The sequence below is a fragment of the Mustela erminea genome, chromosome 2 (assembly GCF_009829155.1).
Source record: "Mustela erminea isolate mMusErm1 chromosome 2, mMusErm1.Pri, whole genome shotgun sequence".
In the NCBI taxonomy this organism is placed as follows: domain Eukaryota; kingdom Metazoa; phylum Chordata; class Mammalia; order Carnivora; family Mustelidae; genus Mustela; species Mustela erminea.
The window spans coordinates 109,519,924-109,530,808 of NC_045615.1; positions in this window are offsets into that span (position 1 = coordinate 109,519,924).

Here is a 10,885-nt window from a genome sequence, read left to right on the forward strand (position 1 = left end):
GATGAACGAGAGAGGAGAATTGCTGTAGCTGAGTGCATAAGTGGAAATAGGATCCAGTTTAAAAGTGAATGGGTTTATCTAACCCAGAGTATGGCATTTCATCCACAGTAACAATAGACAGAGAAGGAGTGTTTGTGAGTTCTGTAGTCTGGTGTGTTCGGCTCTCCAGGAATGTGTCCCATGAAATTCCCAAGCAATGCATTAATCCTGAGTGGTGCTTGTCAGAATGGGAAGAAGTCTTCCTGACAGAAGCCATGTTTGGTCTGTATTCAGAGAGGAGTAAGAAACATTGTTTAGATGAAGAAGAGTTAACAGAAGAGTATATATTTTATGGTTCTTTCATCTGAGGAATTTTTATTATTTTTCAAATTAAAGCTGCTCCTCTGGAATATGTCCCTCAAATATCCTCCTGAATCAAGGGAAACAAAAGAAATCAACATTTAGCTCTACCAGCATAGCAAGGCAAACACATACAATTGGGTGCAGAATGCTTAATTTCCTACTGGAACTTCTTACCAGAAATCACAACATTAAAAATACATAGCCCCTTTTTATGAACTGAAAAGCTTTCATCAAGCCACCTACTAAGGAACAAGAATTCTTTACAATTCTATTAATTCAAAGATTATATTTTCTTCCCCATACACTCCCTCAAACTTTATTGATTCCTGTGTACATCATGTATTCATTGTGCATTTTAAAAATTTTATTGCACTGATTGTGTCTCTGATATAGTACCTTCCAATGTCTGCCTTGTTGAGTGTGTGCCATGTACACCATTAGCATCATGTTCTATAGTCTTGGACTCTTTGACATTTCACCTAGTCTCATATAACATGCACATACCCAAAATAATTGGGATGAAAATGTTGTTGACAATGGTGATGGTGAGGCTGAAGATTGCCATGTGTTTTCTCAGTGCCTATACTGTAGTCAGCACAAGGTAGACCTTTAATTTGTTGATTCGATGGATGGATGGAGATAGAATGCATAAATCAATGGGTCTCATGAAACTAGAGTCCTCAGATATGTTACCCATCATGTGGATATGCTCTTATAAATGGAAAAGAACTCAAAATCTGTTACATAGCTATTAGCAAAGTGGCCTTGTCTTTCTTTAGAGGGAATTATGCTGCCAAGGCCTGAGTTCACTGTTTCCTGTCAGGAGATGGACATGATGGCATGGAGAGAACATGGACTTAGAATTTGAAGACTGGGGTTAAAGGAAAAATTGGTTTCCTCCTTGCAGTGTTATCCTGGAAGAGTCACTTGCCTCTCTCAGTCTTTCTCCACATCTACAAAAGAAGAACAATAGCATACTCTATTGTACAGGATTTTGGTAGGATTACATGAAACAGTGTGTTAGAAGGTGGTTCGTGTGCCAAAAACAACAAAGAAATTTGAGCTGCTAGTATTCTCTTTGATGTGGGCAATACCGGTTGTCCTCCTTTTATGAGTTCTTAGGAGCTAAGCTTTTCAGATTTGTTATATCTTCTTTTCTGCTGAGAACATATAAGGATAATGTGAATGCTGCTAATGCACAGGAAAATAAGCAAATAATGACAGCATTTCACCTCTCTAAAACTGAATAGCTTACAAAGTGTGTTCCCACACACTGTCTCATTCAGTCCTCACAACAGGCCCAGGCAGTGTATGTTCAAGTGCCCCAGTCACTATAGTGAGCTGTGCCCCTGAGCATTACCCTCTGGAGGGAAGGGCTCCATGGGAGCAGAGTAGACCCTATAGCTGAATTTTCTGTTCAGAAAGTGGAACAGAGGGACAGTTGCCAGGGCTTGGAATTCTGCTGTCTTGCTCATTGATGACACCAACTGGGATAGTTAATTTGATGTGTCAAGTTGACCATGCCACTGGGTGGCCAGACATTTGGTCAAACATTATTCTATATGTGTCTGTGTAGGTGTTTCTGGATGAAATCACATTTGAATTACTAGCCTGAGTAAAGTAGATCGTCCTCCCCAATCTGGGTGGGTGTCAGCCAATCAACTGAAGACATGAATAAAACAAAAAGTCAGAGTAAGAGTGAACTCCATTCCCCTGACTGCTTTGAGTTAGGACATTGGCTCTTCTTGAGCCTGGTGACTTTTGGACTGGAATTTACACCATTGGCTCTCCTGGTTCTCAGGCTTCCAGATTTTATGGCAATATGGAAGATTAGATGTTAAGTAAAACTCCCGTCATGGTAGCACATATAAAAATGCTGGATAAAATACTTTATTTTATTAATAAATGTTGAATTTTAGAATAATTTTTCACATCTATAAAAAATATTGCAGATAGTACAGAAATTTCCCATATACTGCATACCCAGTTTCTCCTGTTATTTAACATCTTACATTGGTATATAATATTTGCTACAACTAACTAATCAAATACTATTACATTATTACTAATTGAAATTCATCCTTAATTTTTTACCTAATATCTTTTTCTCTGTTCTAGGATTCCATTTAATATACTGTATCACATTATTTATGTTTTCTGAGGGCTATAATTGTTTCTCAGAGTTTCTTTGTTTTTGATTACTTTGATGCTTTTGAGGATTATCTGTCAGATATTTTGTAAGATTCCCCCTCAATTATAGTTGTCTGCTGTTTTTCTTGTATTTAGATTGAGGCAGTAATTTCAGAAGAAAGTTCATAAAGGTAAACGCCATTTTCATTAAATCATATCAAGAGTACATAATAACAAATGACTTTATCACAAAAACATGACTTTTTATTTGAAGTTGACCTTGATTACTTAGAAAAGGCAGTGTTTCTAGGTTTCTCCACTTCAAAGTTATTCCTTTCATCTCCTCTTTCCATACTCTACCATTTGGAAGGAAGTCACTATGCCCAGTTCACATCCTCCAAGGAGTTCTAATTCCTTTTCTTGCAGAGTGGTATTAGAAATCAAGATCTGGGTGTTAAGTGTGTTCATTGGAATTGTAGTGTTGTTACTTTTAGGTCTTCTCAGCTGACCAAACAGGGAAATGTATGAATGTATATTAATTAATGTATGCACAGGTATCTATAAATATTCCTCTATGTGACATCTCTATAGCTATTAGGCCAAGTATGAGTTCATACTGATGTGCCCAACACTAATCTACTTATCATAGGAATCATTCTAACACTTCCCTTGGTGTGTCTGTAACCTTCCACTCCAACAGTAAGAAACTATCATTTGCCACCATTTACTTAATTTTTCAACTTATAAACAATTTTGTTGTGCTTATGTATAATTTATATTGCTTTAGTTTTATAGGTTCTACTCATTTCCACATTTCCTTATGTGTACCTTTCCTTTCATCCTTTAAGGGAGATTGTTTGTACATCTATAATACAGGTAGATTGTTTTGTCACCTTCTGCATTCCATCCTGGGATTCCTCTGAGCACTTAAGGAGTTTTTATTTGCACACATTAAGATCAACTCTTGCACAGCAAAGTTCAATAGATGTCTAGTGTAATATATTCAAAGTATCATGCTGTATTCTACCTAATAATTTTACCTCCTTAGAAAATATCTGCTTTCCCTGCTCAACTCCCTTTCATTTCCTCTGATCTTTTACTGTATCTATAATTTTGTTTTTTCTAGAGTGTCATATAAGGGGAATCATACAATATTTAGCTGTTTACATTAATTTCTTTCACTTAGTAATCTCCACTTAATATTAGCCAATGTAGTTTTGACATTATCACTTTTTTTTATTGCTAAATAGTATCTTACTGTGCTAATGTACCAAAGTTTTCTTAACCATTTATCTATTGAAAGGTATCTCAATTGTTTTCAGTTTGTGGCAATAATGAAAAAGTTGCCATATATATTCCTATACATGTTTTGTGTGGACATAACATTTCAAATATGTTGGGTAAATACCTAGAAGTGCAACTTTCAGATTATATTTAGCTTTGGAAGAAACTGCCAAACTATCTTCCAAGTGGCAGTATAGTTTTGCATTTTCATGAACAATGGAAGAGTTTCTACTGATGTGAATACTCACCAAAAATTGGCATTGTCAGTTTAAACATTTTATTTTAGCTATTCTAATAGGTTTGTGGTGGTATCTCATTGTTGTCTCACTTTGTAATTTCCTTCGAACAAATTGTCTTAGTCCATTTGGGCTGATAAAATAAAAATACCATAGACTGGGGGCTGATTTACTTCTCACAGTTCTAAAGGCTCGGAAGTCCAAGATCAAGATGCTGGCAGATTCAGTGTCTGGTGAAAGCCCACTTCCTGGTTCATAGATGGCCATCTTCTCTCTGTCTTCACAAGGCAGAGGGGACGAGGGAGCTCTCTGAGTCCTCTTTTATAAGGGTCCTAATTCCATTCATGAGGGCTCTACGAATGACCTAATCACCTTCCAAACCGTCCACCTCTTAATACTGTCACATTGGAGACTAGGTTTCAACATACAGATTTGGGGGGAACACAAATATTCATTTTATAGCAATGATTTGAGCAACTTTTCATGTGCTCATTTGTCTTCTATGTATCTTCTTTGATGATCTGTCTGTTCAGATTTTTTTGTCCATTTTTATTTAGGCTTTTAGTTTTCTTATTTTTGAGTCTTAAAATAACTTTAAATGCATGATTAACTTGCAGGAAGGAAGAAAGGAAATTTTGAAAACTCTGAAATGTCAAGAAAATATAATTCCATGGATAAGGAAACTCTGAAAGCAGTGTTTTCTTTGAAACTTTCTGTCAATACCTGTTAGTTTGGAATTTGGTATTAATGTGTCATGCAGTGGGAAATGGAAGAGAAAGGCTAGAGGTTAATAAGGGGAGTTCATAAGGAAGATAAATCCTGAGCCCAGCCCCCATCAGACAGACTCTGCAGCAAATTTAAAAAAAAAAAAATCTATTCAGTCAAATCAAGAAGTAAAACAAAGCAAAGAAAAAAAAAAAACTTGCCTTGCTGAGAAAGTAGCAAAAATATTTTTTTTCTAAGCCTCCGAATGGAAGTTTGAGGTTGGGGAGGGGAAAGAATGAGCAGGGATAGAACAAAGTCTATGCTAAGAATCCTAATGGTAACTCAAATTCTTGTGCATATGGACAAGAATTCACACCCTCTGAGTAGCTGCACTCACAAATCTCCCGCTGAAAAGTCATTTGATTCTTAGTCATATTTTCTATCTTTTAAAAAATATCCCTGACTGTATATTAACTGTAACTTCTTCATATTTACCTTCTAGTTCACACATCTTCACTCTGGATTGGTTGGGTCTCCATTAACCTGGTAGAGGCAAATTCCAATTGTTTTTGGATGAAAAGACTTTAAACTCAGATATCAAACAATAATCAAAAGTAAAATACCATGGAACACACACACACACACACACAAAATATACACACACATCACCAGAAGCACAAGCAAAAGAAGCTATCATAAACAAGTCAGCAGATAGAAAAAAATGTGGAGTCAGATCCTCAAACTTGAATTTTCAGATATAAAATATAAAATAAACATATTTAAATGCTAAAATATGAGTATTAAAAATATATGAAAGTATCATTTAATTCTTTTATACATATTGAAACATACAAACATAGTTGACTCATCATAATTGGAAGGAAACATATGCAATATCTAGAATACAAAAAGTAAAAGTTAATATTAAAACCCAAGGAAAGATTAATGTATATTACATATGAAAAAACAGAGAATGAGTAAGCTGAAAGATAGATATGGGGAAATTACATAGGAGACAAGAATGGAAAATATGAATGAAAATAATAGAATACAAAGGATTAGAAAGTTGAACACAAGTCTACTGGGAGTTTCAGAAAGTTTCAGAAAGAGATGATCAAGAAAAGAAGGAGAATTTACATTTAAAAAATAATGTTTAAGGGGCGCCTGGGTGGCTCAGTGGGTTAAGGCCTCTGCCTTCAGCTCAGGTCATGATCCCAGGGTCCTGGGATTGAGCCCCACATCGGGCTCTCTGCTCGGCGGGGAGCCTGCTTCCTCCTCTCTCTGCCTGCCTCTCTGCCTACTTGTGATCTCTGTCTGTTAAATGGGTGAAATCTTAAAAAAAAAAAAAATAATAATGTTTAGGAATTTGTAGTACTAATAATATGTGCCATTTCTTATATCATGAGACCCCAAAACCCCAACCAAGATGCATAAAATGTAAGCTATACTTAGGTACATAATGAATTGAAACTTACTAAAGACAAAGAGATCCGAAAATCAGTAAGAGATAAAAGTTAGAAATGTGTGAAGAAACTAAAATTAGGCTGAAATTTGTTTTCTCAATAAGTACAAAGGAAGTTGGAAGACTGGTAAAAATTTCTTCAAAATGCCAAGAAAAAAATAACTTCCAAATTATGATTTAATGCAAGCTTAATTATCTTTCTCAAAAATAAGTTTGGAATGAAAACATTTTTTTTTTTATTAATGGATTGAAAACATTTCAAACAAAATCTGAATGACTTAATTTCCATCAGCCTCCACTAAAGAAATTTCTAAAGCAATGCACTTCAGACAGATGAAAAATAATCCTAAAATATCTGAAATGCAAGGCAAAAAAGTGAATAAAGATGAAGGTAAATCTGTGGACAAATCTAAACATAAACTGACTAAAAAAAGGCAATATCAATAGTGTCTAATAGGGTGCCTGGGTGGCTCTGTTGGTTAAGCAACTGCCTTTGGCTCTGGTCATGAGCTCAGTGTTCTGGGATCAAGTCTCACATCGGGCTTCTTGCTCAGCAGGGAGTCTGCTTCTCCCTCTGACCATCCCCTCTCATGCTCTCTCTTTCTCTCTCTCTCTCAGATAAATAAATAAAATCTTGAAAAAAGTAGTGTCTAATATATGGCAGTAGAAAACCTAAAGTAGAAAGAAAATTCTGAATATTTATATGTATAAATGAGAGGGGTATTTGAGTTAAAAGCATTAAAAAAGCATGTTGATGAAAAGGAAGATACAGATATGAAGTCTTTCTAGATTTTGATAAGCTACGTATGCATTTTAAAATTTCCATGAAAATCTCCAAAAGAAGAGAAATAAAGTATATAATTTCCAAGGTAGTAAAAGGAGAAAAAAATGGAAGTGTGTGTGGGATGAGGGAGAAAAATTCAATTAATTCAGCAGGAGGAAAGGAGGAAAAAAACCAGTAAGAGATGATAAATAGGATAATAGGATAATAGGATAAATAAAAAGTAGCATACTCAAAGGTAGAATATCGAAAAGATTCTCATTCAGTTCAACAAAGACCAGGGTGGTCTTTGAAATTTCTCCTTTTAAACCTTTTACTAGAAGCCACAGCTCATGTAGTCAGACAAGAATTGTGAGTTTAAAGATTTAAAAAGGAAGAAACAAAACTGCCATAATTCTCAAATACTACAGTTTATTAAAAAAACCTAAATGTCTACCAAGAAATACCAAAGACTTAGTAAGAGTGTTTATTAAGGTTTATGGGTCTAAGATATAAAACTTAGGGCATTTATTTAGGTCAGAAAAAAAAAGTTGAAAAAGTCAGAAAATGGAATTTTAAGTCTGTAGTAATAGTCTCAACCAAAAATTCCAAGTACAAAGGAATAAATTTTTGACAATGACCAGACAGCTTCACAGGTGAATTTTACCAAACTTTTAAAGAAGAGTTTATACCTATTTTTCTCAAACTTGAAGAGGAAGGAAAATTTCTAAATTCATTCTATGAGGCCAACAGTGCCCTAATACCAAAACCAGATAAAGACACTACAAAAAAAGAGAACTGCAGTCCAATATTTCTGATAAACATAGATGCAAAAATCCTCAACAAAATATCAGCAAACCAAATCCAACAAGACATTAAAAAAATCATTCACCATGATCAAGTGGGATTCATTTCTGGGATACAAAGTTGGTTCAATATTTTCAAACCAATGAATGTGATGCATCACATCAACAAGAGAAAGGATAAAACCATATGATCATTTCCATAGATGCAGAAAAAACATTTGACAAAGTAGAGCATCCATTCATGATAAAAACCCTCAACAAAGTAGGTTTAGAGGAAAGATATCTCAACATAATGAAGGCCGTATATGAAAAATCCATAGTTAATATTGTCCTCAATGGTGAAAAACTGAGAACTTTTCCCCTAAGATCAGGAACAGACAAGGATGTCCACTCTCACTACTTATATTCTACATAGTACTGCAAGTCCTAGCCACAGAAATCCAAGAAGAAAAAGAAAGTCATGGAAATTGGTAAGAAAGAAGTAAAACTTTCGCTATTTGTAGATGGTATAGTACTATATATGGAAAATCCTAAAGATTTCACCAAAAATGTACTAAAACTGATAAATGAATTCAGTAAGTTTGAAGGATACAAAATCAATATACAGAAATCCTTTGCATTTCTAAACACTAATAACGAAGCAACAGAAAGAGAAATGAAGGAAATGATCCCATTTACAATTGTACCAAAAATAATAAGATAACTAGAAATAAACTTAACCAAGGAGGTCAAAGATCTGTACTCTGAAAACTATAAAACACTGATGAAAAAAAATTGAAGATAACACAAACAAATGGAAAGATATTCCATACCCATGGACTGGGAGAACAAATATTGCCAAAATATCCATATTACCCAAAGCAATCTACAGATTTAGTGCAATCCCTATCAAAATACCAATTGGATTCTTCACACTACTAGAATAGTCTTAAAGTTTGTATGGAACCACAAAAGATCCTGAATAGCCAAAGCAATCTTGAAAAGAAACACAAAACTAGAGGTATCACAATCTCATATTTTAATATAATATTTACTACAAAGCTGGGGTGTCTGGGTGGCTCAGTCAGTTAAAGTGTGGGCTCAGGTCATGATTAGAGTCCTGGAATTGAGGAGTCCTGCTCATTGGGGAGTCTGCCTCTTCCTCCCCCTCTGCCTTTCCTCCCTGCTCAAGCTCTCTTTCTCTCTCTCTGTCTCTTTTCCTTTCTTTCAAATAAATAAATAAATAAACTTTAAAAAAAAAGTTTATTTATTTATTTGACAGACAGAGATTACAAGTAGGCAGAGAGGGAGTCAGAGAGAGGAGGAAGTAGGCTCCTTGCTGAGCAGAGAGTCTGACTGGGGCTCAATCGCAGGACCCTGAGATTGTGACCTGAGCCAAAAGCAGAGGATTTAACCCACTGAACCACCCAGGCACCCCAATAAATAAACTTTAAAAAAAAGATATACTACAAAGCTGTAACAATCAAAACAGTATGGTACTAGCACAAAAATAGACACATAGATCAATAGAACAGAACAGAGGGCATAGAAATGAACCCCACAATTATATGGTCAATTAATCTTCGACAAAGGAGGCAAAAATATACAATGGGAAAAAGACAGCCTCTTCAACAAATGGTGTTGGGAAAACTGGACAGCTATATGCAAAAACAAAAACAAAAACAAAAACAAAAACCCACAAAAAAACTGGACCTGTTTCTCACACCATGCATAGAAACAAATTCAAAATGGATTAAGGACCTTAATGTGGTACCTGAAGCCATAAAAATCCTAGCGAGAGCATGCACAGTAATTTCTCTGACATTAGCCATAGCAACATTTTTCTAGATATGTCTCTTATGGCAAGAGAAACAAAAGCAAAAATAAACAATTGGGGGACCATAGTTTTTCATTTTCTGCACATACTGAGTAGGAGAAGATATTTGCCAATGCCATATATGATAAAGTGTTGATATCCAAAGTGTAAAGAACTTATACAATTCAACACTCAAAATACAAATAATCCAATTTAAGGAAAGAAGACGAGAACAGACATTTCCTCAAAGAAGGCATACAGATGGCCAACAGACATGCGAGAAGATGCTCAACATCACTCATCATCAGGGAAATGCAAATCAGAATCACAACAGGATATTACTTCATACCTGTCAGAATAGCTAGAATCAGAAAGACAAGAAATAAGTGTTGGCTAGAAAGTGGAGAAAAAGGAACACTTGTGCGCTGTTGGTAGGAATGCCGCTCTGGAGAACAGTATAGCGCTTCTTATGAAAATTAAATTACAAAAAAGGAATTACAATACGATCCAGTAATTCCACTACTGGTTATTTACCCAACGAATACCAAAACAGTAATTCAAAAATATGCATTCACCCTATGTTTACTGCAACATTATCTACAACAGCCAAACTATGGAAGCAACCTGTGTCCATAGATAGATGAATGAATAAAGAAGTAGTTGTGCATGCGTGTGTGTGTGTGTGTAAAATATGGAATATTTAATTTATTTATTCATTGTTTTTTGTTTGTCTTTGTTTTTATTAGAGAGAGAGAGAGAGAGAGAGAGCACAAGTGGGAGGGGCAAAGGAAGAGAGAGAGAGAGAGACTCTTAGGCATGCTCCACACTCAGCGGAGGGCCCAATGTGGGTTTTTATCCCATGACCCTGAGATCATGACCTGAACCAAAATCAAGAGTCGGACACTTAACCAACTGAGCCACTCATGCAGCCCTATATATAACAGAATATACCTCAGCCATAAAAAATAATGAAATCTTACCAATTACAACACAGATGGATTTGAGAATAAAATGCCAAGTGAAATAAGTCAGTCAGAGAAAGACAAATACTATATGATTTCACTCTCAGGTGGACTTTAAGAAATAAAATAAATGAAAAAAGAAAAAAAGAAACAAACCAAAAAATTGACTATTAGCTATAGAAAACAAACTGACAGTTACCAGAGGGGAAGTGGGAGAGAGGATGGGTGAAATTGATGAAGGGGATTAAAGAGAACACTTCTCATGAGGAGACTGAGTACTGTATAGAATTGCTGAATCACCCTCTTGTACACCTGAAACTAATATAACACAGCATCTTAATTATACTGGAATTTAAAGAAAATGACAATGACATGCACATAATTTTTGGTAACAAATTAAAAT